Source organism: Cygnus atratus, chromosome Z (assembly GCF_013377495.2).
Source record: "Cygnus atratus isolate AKBS03 ecotype Queensland, Australia chromosome Z, CAtr_DNAZoo_HiC_assembly, whole genome shotgun sequence".
Classification (NCBI taxonomy): Eukaryota; Metazoa; Chordata; class Aves; order Anseriformes; family Anatidae; genus Cygnus; species Cygnus atratus.
The window spans coordinates 12,234,722-12,257,490 of NC_066396.1; the positions used below are offsets into that span (position 1 = coordinate 12,234,722).

Below are 22,769 nucleotides of genomic sequence, written 5' to 3' on the forward strand. Positions count from 1 at the left end.
TGATGCCTCTTTAGTTACACCTGTTTGTTTTGCAGGATCTGCTGTGAACTTGATCTAGGAACTCACCCACCTGAAAACAACTGTCCACCTGAAAACAACTTGCAAATTTGATCAGATCTTCCACAAAGTAAGAGTCTGTCAGTTGCTTGATTCAGTTCACCGTCTAGCTTCACAGTCAATTGTGTCAGAACAGAAGAGAGGCAGTGCACTATGACTTGAAATGACCAGGGAAATTGGGGGGGGGATTTTCATTTTCTATGAAGGAAAGAAAAAATAAAGAAAGTGTCATTTAATGTAAGGAGATGAAGACTGAATAAAAACGTTACGTATCTTCAAATACCGAAAAGGTTGATGGAAATGCAAAGACCTCACATCAGTGCTGCTGCTCAGTGTAGAACTTCACCCTAAGAATCATTGCAAAATAGGGTCAGAAATAGCCTTAAAACAGCATCTGCTTTATCTCCAAAGCACGTTCTCATTTTTGATATTGTTTTAACCTGCTGTTAATGATCTAGTGAAGGATTTCCACAACCTGCCAAGAAATCTAGAAATCTTAAAAAATAATTCTGCCCTCTCCATAAACTCTCATAAACTGTCAGATGAAAGATGTCTTTCTAATCTCTATCCTAAATCACCCATTCTGTAATTTGGAAATATTACTGTTTGCTCTGTGCACCACAGACATAGAACAGATTGCCCTGTTCCTTCTTGCAGTAGCTTTTAAGTATTTGAAAATTGTTGTAATATCCCTCTACTTCTCCTTACTTCTCTACTTCTCTTCTTCTTCCTCCCCCCACCCCCCCAATCTGATTTTCTAAAGATCAAATATTTCAAGTTTTTCCATTGTCATAGATATCTCTGGATTTCTGTCAGAACTTGTTGCTTTCTCCCAGACTCTCTGAAATTATTCTACCTCTTCTTGAAGCAAAATGCCCCCAAAATGAATGAAATACTTCAATTTAGTCATTACCGTTGCTGAAGAACAGAAGGGAAAACACACATCTTGCAAATAGTACACCTTTTTATATCCAACATTAAGACTTGCCCTTCTAACATCAGAATGATAGTTTTCCGTATCAAATCAGGAAGTAGCCATATGTCTTACTCAGATAAAGGATGTTTATCTGCAAAGAGTAACTCAAACATATGGCAAACCAGAAAGTCTTCCTTTTGAAAACAAAGCATGGTTGCAATTTGGAAATAAATTTCATATTCAAATAATTGAAGTGAAACACTCCAAACAGTATTCACTGAGCTTAATTCTCATTAAGCTTGTATGTACTATAGTCTCTGGATCCTGTTATTTTTACAGGACTAGTATTTAACTAGTTGTATGCCATCCTGCCACTCTGTGGTTATTTTTTCCTACCTACATTTATAATTTTCTTTACTTTCTTTTTGTATTAGATCCTATCTTTCTCATAACATGATTTCAATTTTTAAAGGCTATTTTGGACTATCTGCCAATGCAGTTTGACCACACTAAACTTCTTTCACTTGTTTACTTATAAAGTAGACCTTTATAGATGTAAATAAAAATCCTGAATAGTACTGGATACAGGACAGACATGTCTAGAACTCCACCACTGATAACTACTTTTGGTTGTGGTTTTCCAACTAGTTTTATTTTCACCCTACCATAAGTTCATCTTTATCATGTTTCATTGTTAGTTTATGAGAATACCATGTGATACAGCATTGAAAGTTTTATTAAAGTCATGATAGCTAATATTTATGTATTTCTATATTAATATTTATATAAAATATTTATTACTAATGTTTATCTATCTATAAAGATCCATTAATTTATATTAATGTTTATCCATCTATATAGCCTGCTCCCATCTCAGAGAAGTAAATTAAACTGGTTTGACACCATTTGTTGCTGAAAAAGCTCATGTCCTTGATCCCTTCTCGATGTTTGTAGGTAAATAGTTTTATTATATTGTTCTACTTCTCTTCTTCAACATTAAACAGATTCCATTATCTCTCCCTTCTGGTATTAACTATATTCAGCAGCTCCTTGAGACTGACTATTTCAGTCAAAACTAATTAAAAACTTTGGTCTTTCCACTTTTTAGAGAACTGTAATTCTCTTGGCCTTCCTCTTACAACTACTGTACTAGAGTGGTATTTTGTGTTTTCCAAATTGTCTCATTAGTTACATCTCATTCCATGTATTGTGGTTGGGAAACCTTATAATCCTGCTTTATAAGAAAGCCAAGAATATACGCTGTTAGAAAAGTTGTGGAAGATTCATTCCTGCTGAAAGGCTTTAAACAAGGACTAAACCAAGGTAGACAAATGTGCTGTAAAACAGTCCCCCACGTGAAAGGATAGGCAGGGTATGTAAGGACCTCCCTAAGGAAAATAAACATATTCTCTGGTAAAATGTGAAAAGGACTCATTTGCAGTATTTACTCTAGTAAACAAAATAAGGTCATGGCACAAGCTCAAGCACTAGTATGTGTCTGTCCATCCTATTTAACAGTTAACAAGTTCCTAAAACAGTTAGTTTTAGCTTCAAATCAGTACGCTTTCAGAGGGAACACAGGAGTGTTTGGTAAGTAACATGGACCTGTTACTGCTCCCTACAGGCTGTATGGGACAAGGCCACACCGTTTTGGAGGAGAGAGAATTTAGTTATATGGGTATAGTATGTGTTGTGCCACATGTTCTTGGGGCAACAGAATTGTCCCTGGCTCATTTTATAGACCTTTTGTCTAATTAACCAGTGGTTTCTTCTATTTTGATTGCCCCAGGTGTTCTCCATTTGTCTGAGTTTGTCCCCACTTTTATACTATTCCCTTCTACTCATCTTTTGCCATTTGACCTTTCTTCTGTTTTCTTTGTGCTTAATCATATATCTGAGGTCAAATGAGAACTTATGATTTATTTGGGCTGTTGCTTTCCACAACATTGTCTTGGTTTCTGATGGAATAATTTTCTTCCTAGTAGCTGGCACGGTGCTGTGTTTTGGATTTAGAATAAGAATAATGCTGATAACACACTGATGTTTTAGTTGTTGCAGAACAGTGCTCACACAGAGCCACAGACGTTTCAGCTTCTGGTGTGGCCTTGCCAGCAAGGAGGCTGGGGTGCACCAGGAGCAGGGAGGGGACAGAGCCAGGACAGCTGGCCTGGACTGGACAAAGGGATACATAATGCTGAACAATGAAATTAGGGAAGTTGGCTCAGGTGCTGCCACTTCTCAGGGTTTGTCTGGGCACTGGGCTTAGGGTCAGCTCAGGGTGAGCAGTTGCATTGTGCATCACTTGATTTGTATATTCCTTTATCATAATTATTATCATTAGTTCTCATTCATTTTCTGTCCTATTGAACTTTCTCTGTCTCAACCCACAAGTTTAATTTTTTTTTCTTTTTTTTTTTTTTTCTGATTGTCTCCCCCATCCCACTGTGGCGAGGGAGGGAGGAAGTGAACAGATGTGTGGTGCTCAAGCTGCCTGCCGGGTTAAACCACAACAACCATACACCCTCTGCACTGGAGGAGTGTGTACTTAAAATCTTAGTATAGTGTATTTAAGGTACTACACATTTTCCTCAATTCTTTTCTTAGACTTAGTTCCTATGAAATATTACATATTGATTTTCAGAGCTTAAGTCTGCTAATTGGGAATCTGGTGGATTTATTTCTCAGTATTCCTTTCATCAAAAGATATCTATGTGTTCAAAATCCTTCACTATCACTAGTAGTGGTAGATCATTCTGCTAGTTGCTTACTGGAAGCCCTGGAATCTTAATCTTTTGAGGCTAGCCTGTTTAGGAGGCCCTTACCATGATAATTATCTATGTTTTTGTCCCCTTTATAAACTACCCAGAATTTTCAGCATGTTTATCTGGCACTGTATTACAGATTTCAGACCAAGTGTTCAAGCAGACACCATTGAGCTTCTTCTATATCAATTCACATAGTCATTACAGAAAGTAAAATCAGCCTGTTATGACTTGATAAAGCAGACAATCAGTAGGATAATTAATGTATATAATATATATACCTACTGTATGTAATATATACATAATAAAATTATATATATATAACATATATATAAAACAGTGTATCTTCTTTGCAAGGAACAAAGATGGGAAAAACAGATGCTGTTTGCTTGGACATTAGAAGCAATGCAAATATCTGCTATATGTATTTGGAGGAAATGATCTGAAGCATGAGTTGGGAGAGCATTTTTAGGAAACATGAATTTTACACATGAACAACAGTGAAACAGGAGCACTTAAGTTTGGAATGCACCAACAGATATAAACATGCTTTCTGAAGAGACGGAAAGGAAGGCAGCCTCAGCATGCAAGAACGAATGAATTCTGTTCGTTCAACATCCAACCTACTGAAAGCTTCCAGCAGCTTATAGCAGAACATTATAATGCCCTGAAGCTCAGGGTAACAGAAAGCTGTGAGACAGAGGTTGTATCTCCGGATTGAAGTAAAATAAATTCAAGTCAAAATGCAGTGGTATGGGTACTAAAGAGAAGTTGTCTAAGTACAAAAGACTCAGGAAGGTAAAGATCAGAAATCTCAATTATGGTAGAAACAGCAGGTCTAGCTGAGTAATGCAGCAAAATACAGGATATATAAAATAGTTTCAGTATAAAAGAAACATAAAAGCACATATATGTATAATGTATGCAGTTAGAGGAGAATTTCCCTAAATAAAAAAGATAGTTTCAAAACCATAAGCAAGAAACATCTAGAATAGAAGAAACAAAAATCAAAGAAACAATAAAAAAACATGAAAAGGAAGGGACTTTGATCTGTATCATCAGTTAGCCTCTCAGTTAACTGTAAGTTGCCTGCTTATAGAATAAGCTCTTCAGCACAGAGATCTCTGTCTCTACATGTCTAAAAATTTCATAAACTACATCAGTCAATTACTCTTTCATGTGATTAAAGTGACTGTCAGTGCCATGATGGAATCCTGCAGCACCTGAACTGGAAAAAATACTGTTCTTAAAGTTGCAGTTATTTTCCATTACAGGTCTGTCAAAATGACTGGCCTAGAATTGAATTATTTTACAGTAGTTTCATATTCCATGCAAGTTGATAGATATCTATCCTTTGCTACAGGTATTAATTATAGCATTGCTTAATATTCACTTTTTTTAATGTACAAATCTTCCAAAACAATAACTGCCAAAATTCTGAGGTCTTATTTCTCTGTCGAGACTCTGCAGAGGTTGCAATACTCATCTACTGAGATGATGATAAAACCAAAACATTTTACAATATATTTACTAACATTAGAAAGTATCATAGGTAAAATCATTCCCACCCATTAAAATGTAAAAGAATACCGCCAAAAATTTAGGGGTTGTATTTTTTTTTTCTAGATGTGCCAGTAAAAGTCGTCAGTGTGATTCATGTTGAAGACAGCAGACTGATTAAATGATTTTTTTTTTTTTTTACTCTCAGAATCTGAAGTTATTGCAGAATTTGATAGAGGTGGCAACAGTATTCAGAAAGTGTCTATTAGTGTGATTTAACATATTACACATTACTCAGATATTAACAAGGTCAAAATGAACTTTACAGGCTGAAACTGCTACATATTAGTTAAAATGAATACATCCATCTTTGTAAATCAAACTACCTACCAGCATTCCTGGGCATTGGATCCTGGTTACCTGTACTGATAAACTGCTGGAGTGGTCCCTAGTACAGATTTGGTCCAAGTCAACCAGAACTAACCCAAACAACTGCTGGGTACAGATCTGGAGCTGCACAAGCACCAGTCCCAGTAGGTGATCTGCATGCAGCCACAGTGTTTTGGAGGGCAAGACAATTTAAAAGTACGGACATGGAGTATATAATATCAGTTGGTTCCCATGCCAATATTCCTGGCACATTTAATTTGCTAAGATCATGCAACCGTAATGACTGATAGAAAAGCATGATGAAACTCTTCAATGCATAGGCATCCTACTGATATTGTAAGTATGTTTAAGAAAGAATAAACAAGTATTTTATTTTTTAAGTATACATTATTACTAGTAAGTTGTAAGAGGGGTGTTTTATACAACATCAAAGTGTTATATGCTAATAAAGTATGACAACCTACAAGACATGATACTTTACTTCCTTCTATTTTACAAGTTTCAGCAATGTAGTGTTCCCAGCTGATGAAATAGTTATTTGGTAAAACTGAGCTAAGTGATTAGAGGGCAGCAGAGACAAGTGTGTGAGTTTTAGGGGTGTCTTTTGTTTTCCCCCCACTCCTATAGGCTCAAGCAAAGTCTCTGATTCTAAAGCTGCAGAGGTGAGGTAAAGAGGAAGCAACAGTTATTTGAGCCTAATGTTCATTACTGCTTTTGCCACATTTTCTGCATGCTAAAGAAATGGGATTAACGGGATACCCTCAGAGTAGATAGTACTCTAATAAGATTGAACTAATAATCTGATTACAGAATGAGCTGTGCACAAGATGCACAGAGTGAATACAGTATGCATGCAAACATGCACATACATGCATACCATAAGAAAAACTTCACATCCAAATACATTTGGTATCATTTACAATTTAAGGAACATTGACAGCCTGATCTATTACTATCAAATCCATATAAACATGTACTTTTCAAATGTATAGTGTGCAAAATGTTAAACGCAGGTGAGCTATCCTCAGCTTCCTTCTAAATCATTCCAACCACTAAAACAATTTCCCAGGAAAGACGTGATAATACTTATACATATTATTTGCATTTATTTAATGAAAATCTGATGAATTTCTCTCGGAAGAAAAGTATGCTTTCCCAAATAGCCTACTTATTAACAATGTACCCTATTAGGCTATTAAATAAAATACCAGGAAAGGCTGTGGCAAATGCTAAATGTATAATAGATGTAAAGGTGTCAGTCAGCATATTAACAGCTACAGTACTGAGATAATTGGTATCCGGACTTTATCTGCACCATCTCTAAGAGATGAGTTTTACCATATGTTGTATGATATTTATGAACTTTATGATTTATTAAGGAATTCAGAAGTTCTTTTGTTGCAGATTAACTTTAAAGGTAAAATTGCAGGCAGTCTCAAATGACACTTGGAAATGATGATACTACATAAGATAAGACAACAAAAGTCAAGGAATTGAAAGAAATGTCATTTGCCTTTTGACATTAGCAGAGCTGGTGACTTTTATAGAATCTCAGTCCCATGTATTAGCTGATGTGTGCTAGACAACGTGACATTTAACATGTATTAACTAATTAAGATGAACATCGGGGAGCTTTGGCTTCACAAAGATTACTTAAAAGGTTAAAGATACATACTCCTTTAGATGTCTGTCTCAGCAGAGCAAAAACGTTCGAAAAAGCCATCTTTATATGGATAAAAAAATCAGTTCAGACTCTTACAAAATATAAATATTTGCCTGAGAGTAATGTACAGTTTTAGTCATTTCTTATTTCAGCCAGAAAACATGGAGATATAAAAGTACCTTTAAAATTACTAAAGCAGAGTATGATCCAGATTGTGTATTAGAAATCCAAACTGTTTTACCATGTTGAAATAGAAGAGCAGCCAGAACGATTATAAATCCAAGATCTTGAGAGATGTTCAACCCAAATGCCAAATAAAGAAATAAAAATGGAAGTTTTGATTTTGGTTATTCATTGCACCTTCCTCATTCGTAGTCTTTAATTTTTTATTTTTATTTGGTTTTTCAACTGTTCATAAACTTAGAGTATCTTAATACAGACAGCATTAGAATAATCATGCACAATATATGTACAGGACTGTTGAAATAAAAAGAATAATAAAACACAAAAAATTAGTTTTATGTAAATATGGAAATTGGAAGGAAGTTAGGTTACAGTTTCTACCTTAGTGAGCAACTGTCACTAAGGGACAACTAATTATAGATAAATTAGTCCAAAGCAAAAGCTGATTTTGCCATCTGGTCCAGTGTAGGCCAAGCAGCTGGCAGTTAGTTCAGTAACCTAGAATGAACCCAAAAGGTAGCAAGACAATGAGAAGAGTAACTGTCACAGCAATTTATGACTTCTTAAATAAGACAGAGGAAAAAAAATAGCCTAATAGCTGAGAGAAGTAAAACAATTGCTGAATTAAGTGAAAACACCAAGAAACAAGTAGCTGGGAGAATTAAAGGTGACCAGAACAACTTGTGAATACTCAGAACAAAGAAAAGATGGGCCTACTTCTGAATTGCCTCTTTGCCAAGGTCTCAAGGCTTCCAGACATTAAGATGTAAGATCTCATTAACAGGGTTTATATCTCACTGGTTAGTTTTGCATAGTCATATATGCAGCCAGTAAATCTTGTCCATTATATTATGGACTGCCCTGACTTACAGCGTTCAACTACCCAACACCCAGAGCGACAGTGTGGACAAAGGATTTGACATCCATGGGCAGGTTCAAAGGTTGAATGAACCAAAATAAACTTTTTAGGCTGAAGAACTGCAACCTTCCAGCTCTCAATAATTTCAAAAACCCTATTTAATTGGGCTTATAAAGCCATTCTGTACGTCTAACATCCTACTTCCTTCAAAAATAACTCACTTTGTCTAGGATGGAATGATCAAGAAACAGAACACCAATTAACATGAGTTCTTACGTCAGAACTTTCAGCACATAACAGTTTTCATTTACACTTGATTCTTAGGATTAGAAGAAATTTCTTTTCAAAAAGAAACTTGAGTTATGATCTTGACACTTAAAAAAAATAAACAGCTTCAATCATCCAACATTTCCCAGAGATTAATAAGCCATTAGCAGTTATTGATAATATCTCAAGAGTGTTTACATGCAATCATCTTCTCATCAACATACACAGCAGTTTAGATTTTAATTCCAATCAATCATGAAATGATTTAATTAAAAGTTGAACTCCACAGTTTTACTTAAACTCAGGGTCCTTTCCTATCTTTTAATTTTCCACTTGATGAGCTCACCTGTCTGAGCAGAACTTTGCTTATGAAAATATGTACACCTTGTATGTGCCAGACAGTGCACTACAGACTTTTCAGTGTTGCTTCCTTACCACCCCTGCTTCCATTTGCCCTCCCTTACATCTTCTGTTATTTGAGTCCACTGGACCATTTCACTCACTGCAAGCAGTATAAGTGGGTCCAAATCACAGCAATTCCCACACAGCATAGCTGCTATGCATGAGAGACATTCAGCAGTTCTAACAGGGTAAGCTGTTATGGCACTTACATTTTCCGTGCATGCCAGAAAGAAGATGCAGGCACGATAATGTTTTCTGTAAAGCCTGTTTTGCAGAGAATGTGCTTTTGCAGATGAAAGCTTGTGGCAGAGGCCCTTGGGCAATTATATATCAATTTCATTTTAAGTCTTGTCATACTTTTTCTATTTCAGATTTCCAGTGCAGACAGGTAAGGTGCAGCTTGGTCACATTTTCTAAAATGTCTGTCAAAGCAGGAACTTTTGCTGAGCTCTTTTCAAGTTCTGAGCAGGCAGGCTCAAATGACTTGTACACCTACTAAGAATATAATATACAGTGTGTATATATATATATATATATATACATATACACAATATACATATGCAGTATATCCTAGTAATCAACAAGACCACGAGTATGTAAGCGACCATCAAAACTATAGGTTTAGGACCTAAAAAGGAGATCCTGGATTGAAAAATCTCAGGGAGAGGAGAATCTCGGATAATGTGACCTGTAGGCTGCAAAGACTTTATAGTTCTGAGCCATAATTAAGAGGGTTTGTTTGTTGCTGTTGGGATCAACCCCTGACATTGTTCCCCCACCCCTGACACTTTTCTGTCACCATCCAGGCATCTCTAACTAGGACTGATTCAGAGCTGGGAACTCATATACTAAATTGTCTACCCCTAACCTCCAGCACTGCCAGTAGGTCTGTGGCCTTATCTTCCCCTTCATCCTCACACAGAATTTCCTGATGTTCAAATACCTGCTGCCATCAGTCCTCGTTTTAATTGTTGGGAATGAGGTAGTTCTGCAACAAAAGATGAGAGAGAGAGGAAAATCTCTTCTCTGCATTCATAACTACAGTCTCTGCACAACAAAGACATGAAAGCAGAAAGGTTTCTCAGCAGGAATACATCTTACCACAGCAGACTTCAACCAACTCTTCAATACTCTTCATATATTTTTGATTATGCAAAGAAATTAACATTATATCCATGTATCTCTTTAAATGCTTCATTACAATATGTTGTTTAATTGCAAAAAAAATACAAAGTGTACTTGTTCTGAGGAAAAAAAAAATAATCAAAAGAGTTTAAAAGAAGCAGAAAGCAACAACATACCTTGGAGTTTCTCTTCAGCCCTAGAAAAGGACTACTCTCCTTTCTTTCATGTTTCTCCTTATTTTTTGGTTCTGGTTAACCGATCTACCATGTTTCTCTCACAACTGACTATAATAAAGATGTTTTTCATGAATTAGATAACATACATATGGTGTCTGGATAAATAATATGTGGAATCAGTTTGAACCAGCTCCAACTCACTGGTATCATTGCAACCAAATTTCCTGTTTAAGTTACAGAGTAAGACCACTGCTGAATCCAGAAATTACAGTGAAAAAGGCTACAGCAAAATTGACAAGACTATATATATATATACACATATATATTTTTTTTTCAGATCAAAGCATCATCTAGTCTAAAAATTTGTTACAGTAAAAAACATATTGCTTCTGCATAGCCTTTATGACTCTCAATTAGGCCCAGAGATAGTACCAGAAATGCAAGACATTGATGTCATCTTTGATACCTGAAGAAAATTTTGTAGGACTACATCACTATGCATAGTCACTGCTACCTAACTTTATATTACTCTCTATTTTGGTAAGAGTGGTTGAGCTTGTATTAAAAATTACAAATGTACAACTTAAAGCTAACTAGATGCACAAAAAACCTCATTCAACCAAAAGGCTATGCACAGACCTTGTACTGAATGTAAATCCTACATTCTCCACCTAATGCAGAAAAAAGTATTTCTTTGCAATACATTTTGAACTTACTGTTAACTTACAAAATAAATGCAAAACAAACAACAATGACAACACGCAGATGGGATGGGCTAGTATGCAAAAGAATACATTCACAATTAAGGATTCCACAGAGGAATCCTCCAGTAGAGGACACTAGTGGAAGGTAAGTGGGGAAAAAAAGAAATATAAAATATAAAAGGAATTTTCCATGTCAAATGGGCAGTCTGTGGGAAAGAACTGTTTTCATTTTTCCATGGTTGTGATCAGAAATATTTATTTCTTTGCTGACATTTACAGAGTTTAATATGCAAACATAAAAATCCTCCAAGTAATGGAAACAGTTTTACAATCATATCCTTTCAGAAATAAAATGCACTGTAAGTCATCATAATCACAGGAAAAATATTTCCATTAAGTTTAGTTATCCTTTACAGTTTTCGTAATTTTAGTGATCATCTTTGAGTCTGAAATCTCCTACTTATCTATATAATATACAAAAGGCTGACTTCACTGAGTTAGGGTTTTCTACCTCAACTTCTTGAGAGGACCAAGTCATTTCAAAGGAAATACCCAATAATAAATTAAAATACTGTAATCAACAAAATACTGTAAGCCTATGTGGATGACAACTAAGCATTGTGTGTCTCTTTATTCTTATTTTCTCTCTCTGTTCTTTCCTTAATCTTTGCATTTTTATATTTCAGTAAGAATTATTAGAAATACTTGAGGAAGAGATTAAGAAGACCTTGTCACTGCAGCAACTTTGACACAGTAATTTTATCTTAGACCTAAATATTCCATATTTAGAATATCACCCTATATTATGCTTTTTTTTTTTTTTTTAAACAGGAAAATATTATATTTTCCTTGAACTCTTTTAAAACTTACTAGAGGTAGTTATTTTTTTGTATGTAGTTCCACATGTATTCATTGATACCTCATAAGCACAGCTAAACAGTTTAAACCAAAATTTACTGAGAGGTAATCAAAAGCAAATGCACGAATTAATTCTTAGTTACAGTTAATTAAACTTTAAAGTCACATAAACTACTGAAATAAATTTATGCCATTGAAAAAGCTCAATATTAATATAAACATTATTATACCAGGTGCACCTTGTCAGTGACCTTTATTCAAAAGACCTAATTAGAAGATCCATCCATTTAAATTACCTGAAAACAGAAGATGCAAATGTAGGCATTTAGAATCATACTTGAAAAAACAATTCAGGTGAGCTAAGACACAGGTATACATCCTGGCAGCAGCAGCAAGTACAAATTACACCAAAATGAACTGCAATTATTCTATTTAGTGAAGAGTGACTGTGTTAAATGTGGAGATGACAGTTCACTTTACATGTGGACCAAATGAATGGTCTAATAGTGCTGAAAGGGTGAGATCTTGCTTCCTCGCTTTTTCATTTTCCTCCTGTTTTTGAGTCAGTTCCTTCCCTCCCACCCTCAGTAATAGCTTCCCTACCCTGCCTCACTGTCCAGGAGATACAGCATCCATGTGATCTCAAGATTAAACATTTAATGAGTTAAACAGCTTCTGTTTTTCCCAAGTTACTTTCCTGATGTTTCAGTGAGTTGGCTCACGTGATCAAATAAATGCCAGCTGGTGCAAGGTCAGCAACAGGCTTATGTGACCAGAACTGGGGAAAGAAAAACAGGATAGGGGAGTTCCCACTTTGCACTGGAGGGTTGTTAAAGTGCCTACACCTACTTCATGTAACCATATCTTGTATAGCATGTTTCCAAGAGGAAGTACACTGTTCATTCATTTAACTTCTAGTCTATATCAAAATTATCAAAATTAGCATCAGGAACTATTAAGACCTGTGGAGAAAGAAAGAAGAAGGCAAAATAATTTCTGCTCAATAAGCATAAAACCCACGAATTTGAAGATTTAGCAAACCCTATATATTTCTTCCTATAGTTGGAAGAAATAATCCTGAAAGTACTGCAGGCAACTGGAGGTCAGCAAAATGCAATCAACCCTGTGAAGTTAAAAACAAGCTAGAAAGGTCACTGTAACTTGCCCATCCTGGAACAAGGAAGTAATGTTCTCTCTTTAATGAGTTTGACTGAGGTGAACTTTGAGTAGATTGTGTGCTCTCTAAGAGATAATGTTTTCAGAATGACAAATCAGGACTCACCTCACTTTAACCAGATGCCTATAGCTGAGCTGTATAGGTGTCCCTATACTGTCAATAAAGGGAAACAGGCTATTACAGAATGTGACTCATCTTACCTGTTTTAGATATATATTGAAGGGCGAGACAAATTTGTCTGAGAAGTACCTATTTCTTTGCTATGACCAGGGAGACTACACAGGCTATTGTAAGGATCCACATTTAAAAGAACAGCAGCCACAGTAACGAGCAGGAAGGAGTTGAAAGACAAACAGAAAACAAAACAAAACAAAGAAATAACCACTACCAACAACAAACCAAAAATCACAAACACACACGCAAAACCCACCAAATAAGAAAAAAAAATACAGAGAGATAGTAACTAAGCTTCATCATCACAGACAACTGCAAACACTCTTTAAGGGCCAAATTTCAGATACTGAAGATATCACTCATGTCCAGGTATGATACTTAGCCTTTTTTAATGAGATCCCAATCTGCCCCCCAACCAGCACAAAAATAATGGGAAAATTCTATTCATCTTGATGAACTCAGAACTTGGACCTAAAGTCTGAATGAGACACAGGGTTAGACTTTCTTTTAATAAAACAAAAACAAGAGATTGAGGATGGATGAGAAAAGTACACAAGACCAATGAACTTTTCATGTTTTTTGTGAAAATATTAAAAGAACACAGAAGATAGGAAGGGAAGTTCAAATGAAAACTGAAGGAATCACTGCTAGGCAATATTGCTTTATAAAATCATTTAACTATCCTTCAGTCTCCCTCTTACATCATATTTAATTGCTGATTATGGTCACTGGGATCTTAATATGGTTATTTTGGTGTCTAAGAAAACAAAAACATATGAGTATTTACAGAACACCTACCCTATGAACCCGGTTGAAAGCAACCTTATTTTTAGTGTCAATTTTTATTAAAATTTTTGACAACTTTCATATTCTGTTGAATTTTACTTCTCTAATCAAATTTATAACCTGGTATATAGAATGCACATTTCTGGGGGTAAAAGAGCATTCCCCTTATCTATGATTTGAAAGCTGGGAAAAGATGAGATGAACTAAAATGGGTTTAGAAGGAGAAGGAGCTCAGTAAGTATGGATGGCAGAACCAGCCAGAAAGTTCACATCTACTCATATTTACTAATTTTAACCAACTGAAACAAATTCTTACAGCAGGCATACGATATACTGAAGTATGCTTTTATAATCTGTAAAAACAATCAACATTTTTCCCCTCTAATCATAGTATTTAAGATTTTTACTGACAAAAGATCATTTCATATTAACAACTAAGCTGTTTATGGTAAAATGGTATCCATGATATCTTTTATAAATTGAATATTACTCCAGCAATTAATTCATGTAATATTCTTAAAATCATCTCACTGATGTGTAGAAAATTACTCACGGCTTGCAGTTTTAACTTGCTATCAGGTGAAGTTGGGTGGTATATGTATCTATGAAAAGAAAAAAATTCGTGGATGAAGGGAGCAGAGAGGAGAGAAACATTTACATTTTTAATTCCAAGGAATGACTGGAATAATGTTCTTGTTTTCAAGAATTTCTGATAGTTATTCTGCTTTAGACAAGAACACTAATTTTCACTTCCTATTATGAAATCTGCATGTAGAAACTTAAAAAAAGTAATAATAAAAAAATAAAAAAAATCATCAACAACAAAAAAACAACAAAATTTGCTTACTAAACTTAGGCTACAATTTTCTGTGAAACATAGACAAATTGAAGATGCTGGCAGACTCTTCATTTTGCTTCCTGAAGTGCTTTAGAAAAGAAATGATGGCTTTTTAATTATGATAATGACACACAGACTTTTTGAAAATGTGTAATTACGTAAAGTCTGTTTTTCACATAAGCAAGGGCTACTGCATTGTAATTGGACATATTTATAACAAAAATTTGAGTCTATTTTTTAGACTTCACTTTCCTTCTGTTAAGATTTACTGCCTTGTACATGTGTTTTCTTTCAATATGAAACAGATTAAACAAAACCAAAACTCCTTCTCTTGTTGCCCTTACTTTCCACTCAAACAAAGAAACCAAAGCAAAATAATTTGCAAAAAGCTGTAATCAAGCCAAAGTTAGCTATATAAAAACAAAACTTTCTTCATGCATACAATGGAAATGGGGACTTTCATTCACCCAGCACCAGGCTAAAATCTAAGTGGTCTTTCCCAGATGCTCTGAGTTTAAAATAACAACTTAGTGACTGTGTGGTTATCATTATTTCAGATTTAAAATATTGTTAAGCATGCTAAATAAGACTGAACCTGAAAGTTACCGTACCATTTCATACAAACAGTCCGAAACTCTCAGGACTATGATAAAATATGGAAATCCGAGGATGATATGAGTAGGAAATTAATAAATATTTAGGCAAAAAATCCTGCATTTGCCTCCAAGCTTTTATGAAGACCTGTTATTATTTAATATCAGCAAAACTATTCTTTCATAGTCTCTTCAGTTTCTTGACAGTGTAAAACTGTTACTCAAGATACCAGGAAAAAATGTAGAAACATCTACTGCATAATTACATTTCTTAGTGCACCTACAATAACAAATTCATTTTTCCCTATTCTGCATGATGAAAATTGCAACCTCCTTCTACAAAATATACATAATCCATAAACATTTCAAATGTGACACCAATGTTGTTCTCCACTCCAACTTTGTAATTCAGATCTTATTGCTTCCTTTCAATTTCTATGTTTACTTTTCTTTTTAATCTTACAGCAGACAAATATGGGGTGATTTTTTTCTCAGGCATACTCTTCAATTTTAAGACATCAGTATCCTACAGCTTATACTGCACTGGTGGATGTGAATTACAAGTAAAGCAGCTAAAAGCAAAAGAAAATATTTACCTGAATTGTTTTGTTGGTATGTAAGAATCCAGTTTACTGGTTAGTTAACAATAAAGTCCTATTTATACAGGATACATAAAGTAAAAAAATACTACCAAATGTATGAAAATACGCAAATGAAAAAAAGAAAAAGTAAAATGGGAAAAACAGAATGACTGGTTTTAAATTAAGTTAATAACATACTACAATTTAAAACATGGAGAAAAAGTAATAATAAGTGAAATGCTGTAGTTCACTGTACAAAACAGGAAAAACAATTGTTCACTCCAACACAGGAGTAGTGTTAAATGCTGAAATAGCTGAGTTAAATCAGACAAACCAGTTTGTTGTATTAATAAGGAAAATAGGACCAGGACTGGGATTCTATACCTAAACAGGAAAGCACAGGATTTTTACGACTGTAATACTGAGGGTGGGACTAGGATGATGACAGTGACTGTGATGTACTCTGGGAGACCAGGAAATCTGAGAACAAGAAGCAAACAATAATGTAAACCTGTTAAATTCCACAAGGGTATATTGCTGAGGCAAAAATTTTAATGGATTATTTCAGTGAATCCAGTCAGGTAAGCCACAAGAGAAGAAACAACTCTTGAGATAGTCCTCCACCACATCCAGCATGTAATTAAAAATTACTGAGGAGGTAAGCTGTAACCATGTTCATCACATTCTTTGTTTCATGGGCACCACAGGCAAAAATGAAAATACCACCACCAACAACAAAACAACTCAACCCAACGAAACCAAAAACAATCAAGGGCTGAATTTCAAACAAGGCAATTACATTTAAGTGTGGGGGCTTATTAAAATAAATCAGAAGAGAAATTCTAGATATTATCTGCTTGTAAGTGCCATGAAGAAAGACTTCAGTGGCACAACAAGAGCTGTTCAGTAAACACAGGAGCTTTCTTATAGGGAATATACTGGAAAACCTGAATATACTGGAATATTTTGTTGCAAAGGTATGTGACAGTTGGAGGTTTGGAACAGAGTAGCAAAACGAACTGTAACAAATTGCCAAAACTGAAAGAAAAATACTAAATAGTTTTGAAGGAAGACACCTCCAAAGTAACTGAATTGTTAGTGTAGAAATGCAACCTCAATTCCAGTGTTTTCCAAAGCAACTCGTTAGTGTATGTGCTTGAGTTCCCCTTCTTTTGCCCTGAATGTAAGCTAAGTACTAGTTCTGTTTCCCACTCATTTGCAGTCTGACAACATTGCAAATGAATTCAGTTCACTGTGGGAAAAACTGCAGAATAGAACAGCCACAGCAACAAAAGAAAAGTGCACATCAATACCAACAAAACAGACAATTTTTATGAAAATAATGACTCCTGCAGTATCTTAGAAAAATAGCAAATCATATAACAAAAGAAACACACAGAATACAAGGCATTCTGAGATTTAGTTATCCCACTCCCTCACAGCTATTGCTTTTGCTATTGCTTCACAGTAAATAAATATTGTGCCTACATATTGGGCATATATTAAAATCAATTTAATAGTATTGCATTTCCTTTCTGCATCCATATCAAGATTTAAATTGTAGCACTCATCACTGTATTTTCAGGAGAAAGCTCAGACAACTCCACAAGTAACTTATAGGTAATCCACAGAATGGAACACAGGGAACCGAACAGACATAAGGACAAACAAGAATGAAAGAAAGAAAAATCCAGATGAGATACAGGCAGAAAATTAAATTAACTGTCACAAAGAAAATCATGTATATGGTTACTGGATGCTTGAGAAAAGAGCAAAAAAATGCTGTGCCACCTTTTTTCACAAACTCCAAAACTGTAAAGTGGACTCTATTCTAGGGCATAGAAATTGAAAAGTTGAAGATACAAATATTTTGTCATTGAGCAAAAGAATGGAATAAACATGACAAGTGTATTTGTACAAAGAATATAGAATTATTCTTGAAAGAAGCCAACACAAAGTAACAATAATGAGTACTAAATTTGTAACAAAAGATTAATTTATTAAATATCCCTGGTTTTCATACTTGAGAAAGCAGAATGTTTTTCATTTAAATATCTTTCTTAAATAGGCACGTTTTTGTAAGTCTGTTTTTAAGCCTAAGAACAATTTAGCTGCACTGACTAAAAGTGATTTATGCTTACTTAAAACAGTTCAAAAGTCCAGAGCAATAAATTAAAAATATCCTCTCAATATCTAGTCAACCAGCTAATGTTTGAAGTTGCATAGCAATATGATGCTTAACTGGGTGTAAGTAGTCTATTAACTTTGGAACTTAGGAAGAAAAGTAGTGTCCAAGTCCAAGAAAGTAATTAAGAAAGTCTGTATTTTCAGCAGCTAACTTATTTTCTAAAAATTTGTGTCTCTCTCTGAAGACTACAAGGTTGATTCCTAATTTTAGCATATTAGAGCAAATACTTTCAGGGTGGTGTTCCCCACATATAGAAGAAGAGCTAAAGGAAGCTCCCTGAGGACCACCTAGCCCCAGCTTCATCTGGCAGGTGCAAATTCAGTACCACTGGAGAAATAAACCACTGGAGGAATTATGATATGCAAGGACATTTATTAAGATTTTTTCCCAAATGATGGAAAAATCTCTGGTGTCTCAAGTGTCATCAGGGAATTTTACTATATAGCTTGTATGATGCTGCAAGGCACTACAGGTGGTTACATATCTCCGTCTGATATTCAGACATATCTCAAATGAAGAGCGTTATTCTGTTATAAGGCAGGCCTCTGACAATTATAAAACCTACCATGAATACCACCATTACACCAAACATGGTGCAAAAATGCTTTCCAACTTATTTCCTGAACAACAGCATACCCCCTCAGCAACATCTGATGATAGTCTAGAACCATCAGTAAAAATGCTGATGGATCAAATAATCCCGATGAAATACCACAGTAGCAATAATACTATCAGTTAGAAAAAAAGCAATGAAAGTTCAAACGCCGAAGGGACAACACTTAAGCACAACTGCAAATTCTACTCAGTGATCCTGGTACACTCATTCTTCCCTTAATAGCAGAAGTTTTAAACATATCTTCTCAAAACCCAAGGAGGTATGACATTCAAAAACAGGACCACTAACCAGAAAAGTCCTTCCTATTCAATTTCTTCAGATAAAATATAAATTCACTCTGATTTTAAATAATGTTCAGTAAAAATTTGTCCTGTGTTTATTAGACTCCATATGAACTGTGAATTATCACCAAAGAATCCAATTTTAAAGCGTAGATGGACCAATAGATGGTTTATGCTTAAAAGTAAAAATCACCAAAACCAAATGAAGAGATTTCACTGGGACACATGCATTAAGAGCTATAAGAACAGGAATCAGTCCTGATTACCAAAGAATTACAGATATTTTTAACATTTCTGTCCATTGATTGGCAAAGTTTTGCAGTCCAACACAGGATTCATGTCCTATCCAATTCCATTTCTTTAAGTATTGTACAGGACAAAGTTATTGGAAACATGCCAATAAAAAGAAAATTTGCAGATTAACCAAAGAATATGAAATAAAAATAATCAGAGACATTAACACTCCTGTATGGGCAAGCAGAGTTGAACACTTTGTCGTTCCTACAGACTTAATACCTGTCTTAATCAATGTTAGTTACTGTCTTAGTCAATATTGGAGTATCTAATATAAAAGGATTTTTAAGAAAAGCATATATTTAAGTTCTGAAAGTAAGATAAGAATTGCTTGTGTCTAGCACAGTGAAAAATATGTAAGTAATGAATTTTCCTCTGTTGGGTTCTGCTGAAGCTTGCATATAACTATATTTTTAGAATACCTAAAAGATAAATATATTGAAAACTACTGGAAGGGGTTCAAGAGGAATATTTAACTTAGAGTCGATGAATGTACCACATTAAACTGTGGGACCTATAAAAAAAAAAAAAAGACCTAATACCACAGGGCAAGAAAGAACTCTACAATCCTAAAAAATCAAGAATAGGACAGCCATCTGACTAAAGGGACAACTGGGAGAGAGAATAACTGTTTGCCTAATCGTGATTCTGGTTGTGCAGATATCATATTGCTTCATTAAATACATTATCTACCTTGACAGTTAGGGAGTTTGCAACCTAGTCATTTAATTAAAAGCTGAAAGACAGACTCTGAAAAAAAAAAAAAAAAAAAAAAAGAAAAGAAAAGTGTGGAGGTGGCGTGGGAGAAAGAAAGGAAACAGCACTTTCTATCTTGTTATCTCAAGCAGAGAGGAATATACTGAGAGCAACAAATGACTAAGTGAGCTAACAGCAAGAACCTCTATTTCTACCTCCACAAGCTCCAGTGTAGGAGATATGCAAGTTGTCCGTGAGCTCTGCTCTGCAACCCAAAACATGGACAGATTTCATTTTCACTTGGAAAATCACATTAGCAAACACAATTTTATTGATAACTACAAACCCTGTTGACATTGAAAGAAAGAAAATAAATCACTTGTGGATATACTGGATATGTAGTCAAATAAGCCTATTAAAAAAAACAAACCTCCATATCCAAAGTTGCTCAAAGGCTTAAGCAAACGCAATGCATAAGAATTAGAGTGGAAGAGTTTTCATATGAACTACAGAAATCAAAGACATATCTATACTATCAATACTGATTTCAGTTTTAAGAACCACATATCAAAAAAGAAGACAGGAAGAATACAAACACAAGGAAGTTCAAATAGGAATTCCAAACATAATGTTGAAAGTATAAGGAGAGGTATAGAAAAAAATGTGATTCAAAAGGGAAAAGAATTTCTGGACTCAAATTTAGAAAGGAGATTATTATCAGGGCATACAAAACAACAAACAATACAATGAAAATAAATTTTTCTGCTATTACTCAAACTGAAAACCAGAAAATTTTAAATTGACAAAAAGGCATGCTTAGAAAAGCCTTTTTCTCAACCTTGTGGTTCATGTCTTGTTTACTATTGGGGCTGAATATACAGCCCTTCGGATATCACATACATCTCTTATCAGTGTTACCTAATAAGCTGTATATCAGGAAATATAATTAACATCAATCAATAAGCCAAGAGCCTCTTCCTCCAAGGTTCTCACCACATTCATGACAGACACAATCATATGCTCTCCCTCAAACTGTATCCTGAATTTTACCCTGTTTCTCTTGTTCAGGTAGTATCCATCAATTATTGACTATTCAGAAGACAAACAGCTTCTGACTGTGCCATTAATGTGCCACTGGCATCCTCTGGATCTATGTCTTTCCTATTCCTTCTATTGGTCTTCCTTATTGTTCCCCCTTACCCAGCAGCATTACAAAGTAATTTTTACCTTTCCTTCCTTTTCTCAAGAGCAGAGTCTTCACATATAAAGCAAGCCTCACAAGCAGTGACTGGGAGAAGCTAGCATCAAATTTTCTTTAATATGATTAATCTGTAAATGTAACGGATTCTTGCCTTATTCTATGAAGAACAGGTAATCAATTCCGATCATAGGCTGAATAAATGAACCAAAGCTTTGATTCAGTACAGCAATTTCTATGTTCTTGTGTCTGAAAAGACTTAAATACCTCCTAAGGAAGCAAAGCGGTTTTGTGTTAGCAACCACGTGCCTGAGTATAAATCCTAAGCAACAAGCACTGAAGTAATCATCTTCTTGGATGTGGGCCTGTTAATACTTTTAAAAAACAGAGCTGGCAATCAAAAAGATCCTCTGTGTGTTTTTCTCAGCAAAGCTGAAGGTCTGTTAACAAGTTGAACATTACTGCCAGTGTATCTCTCCGTGGAGGTATGACCAATATTTACTTGGGTTTTATCAAGACTGCAGACTGGAATTGCAGGCACCAAAGATCATTAGCAAAACAATTGAACTCACTTTCTCAATTCTTCTGTTTGTAATTTGCTGGATTTTATTCTATCCCTTCTAAAATATTAAACTGAAAAATGGTACTTTAAATAAAAGTAGAAATGGAAAATATGCATCATTTGCATTTGTTCCAATTAACAATCTGGAGAAGTACACAACATTCATCATAAGATCAAAAAAACAACAGGTGCTGGGGCTTCCATAAACACTCTCTTTCTTAAGGTGATTGACAATGAAGAGATACAATGAAGTAGTAACTTATGCATTGCTTGCAAGTGTGAGTTTATTTCAGTGACACATGATTATATATTGCTACCTATTACTGCAGTGATACAAAAATACATACTAAAATCTCTTCAGATATCTTGCACACAGATAGTTACTGTGGCTGACAGCCTTTGACTTAGAATTCATGGGTAACAACACATATATATATATATACACACATTTATATACAGACACGCTTTTTTTTTTTTAAAGAAATCATATACTTGTTGATTAATATACCCACCAAATAATCTGGATTTCACAACCTGAAAGTGTGCTTAAATTTGAATGTTTCATTCATCAAAACCTGTTCAGAAAGCAATTTATAGCTACTAAGTTACCCTCCTGAGAAACTTACTTTTAAATGAGCAAAACAGGTCGGAAGTCAGAAGTTCAGGTAAAGTAGAAGAAAAAATCTGAAATACAGTTTTGTATATATGTTTTATAAACAGTGAACCAAATTGAAGATATTACAATACAATACAAAAATAATACAATACATTTCCTATAAATGCATAATCTCATAACAAAATGGAATTAATTCATTATAATCCTGAGTATTTAGATTTAGTAAAACTACCCTGGCATTTTACACTACCATAAATAGCTAAAAAAGATTAAAGATTAAGAAAAAGTAGACCTAAGTAAACTATCT

At 34.7% G+C, this 22,769-nt stretch overlaps 1 protein-coding gene across 1 annotated transcript in view; it reads right to left on the reverse strand.

Annotated features, from left to right (window-relative positions):
• The window catches only part of PRLR (prolactin receptor), a 158,505-nt gene that overhangs the window by 107,015 nt on the left and 28,721 nt on the right, over positions 1-22,769 (reverse strand). The window contains exon 5 of the mRNA XM_050716327.1: positions 71-255. The gene's annotated coding sequence lies outside the window, so the exon portion shown is untranslated. The remainder of the gene's footprint in view (positions 1-70; positions 256-22,769) is intronic.